The 1,620-nt window shown below is 32.6% G+C and overlaps 1 long non-coding RNA gene across 1 annotated transcript in view; it reads left to right on the top strand.

The window, feature by feature from the left end:
* Positions 1-1,620, top strand: part of LOC106879735 (uncharacterized) — a 199,223-nt gene that overhangs the window by 179,642 nt on the left and 17,961 nt on the right. The gene's annotated exons all lie outside the window — the stretch shown is intronic.

Raw genomic sequence — 1,620 nt, forward strand, 5'->3', positions numbered from 1 at the left:
AATACAAAGACCTGGAAATAGAGATAACTCGAATGTGGAATCTAAAAACAGAAACAATTCCTATCATAGTAGGTGCCTTAGGTATAATAAAAAAAATATTCAGACAAATACATAACAAATATAGCAGGACTTACAAATATATATAACATACAGAAAATTGCACTACTGGGTACTGCACACATCCTACGCAAAACACTTTCAATACAGTAAACATAAGAGCACCACAGCAAACCACAGCACATACCCAAGGCGCACAGAGCTGCGCTCGGTAGTGAAGTGAAAGCACGTTATAAAAATAAAACTACTGAATAATAATAATAATAATAATGATAGTAATAATAATAATAATCCTTTCTTCTCTAATCCATAATGGTCGAACACAAGACAAATACGGACGATACAATACAATGGGCAAACGCTGTGTTTAACAATGCCGTATATACAATAATTAACAAAGACAATTGACAAAACAGTTAAACAATAAAAACATCCTAAAAAGAAGGGGATAATAATAATAACAACAACAACAGTAATAATAATAATAATAATAATAATAATAATAATAATAATAATAATAATAATGATAATAAATGCCCTGATGCAGTACCAGGCAGTGGCTCTCATGGTTTCTGATCTTAGCTGATTGGAAGTGTTATCATGTACATTGTTTAGTCTTGGTATAGTAGATGGGCTACATCAAATATTCTGCTCAATACCACAGAAAACATATGTATACCTATGGTTAAACATAGGTAATATACCGGTATTATAATGGATACATCTATCCCTTAGACTGTTATTTTAACCTCTATATGAAAACGAATTTTATACTACTGTTGATTGAATATTTAGTGTTGTCTTATCCCATCAGTAAACGCTCCGTTCTTAGTCACAATATTTCTTTAAAAAATAACCTAAACTTAACACACACACACACACACACACACACTCACACACACACACACACACTCACACACACACACACACACATACACACAGGCATGGGCGCACCAACACCATAACCACACAATAACGCGTACATACATATATACATACACACACACATACATACATACATACATACATACATACATATTGCATATAATTATTCTTTTACATTATTATCGATCTCAATCATTGGAGTATGACGGACTGCAGCCATGCTGGGTCAGCCTTTCAGACATTTTAATCGATATTATCGACCCTGGTATTTAGTTCTGTCTGGTACATATTTTATCGACCTCTATTCACCGAATCGTTAAGTCACGCTCTTGATCTAACAGAAAACAACTCGACACAAATTACAGACGCCGACACAGACAGTGACACGCCTTACACAGATACACACAGACGCACACACACACACACACACACACATATCTTTCTATACATACATACTAGCATGTACATATACATATATATTTATACATGCATATAAATATATGTGTGTGTATGTACGTATGTATATGTAAATGTGTATATGTATATATATTTAAAGATAGATCGAATGATATATATGCATATAATTACATATACATACACACACACACACACACACACACACACACACACACACACACACATATATATATATATATATATATATATATATATATATAT

This window comes from Octopus bimaculoides, chromosome 11, assembly GCF_001194135.2.
Source record: "Octopus bimaculoides isolate UCB-OBI-ISO-001 chromosome 11, ASM119413v2, whole genome shotgun sequence".
NCBI lineage: Eukaryota > Metazoa > Mollusca > Cephalopoda > Octopoda > Octopodidae > Octopus > Octopus bimaculoides.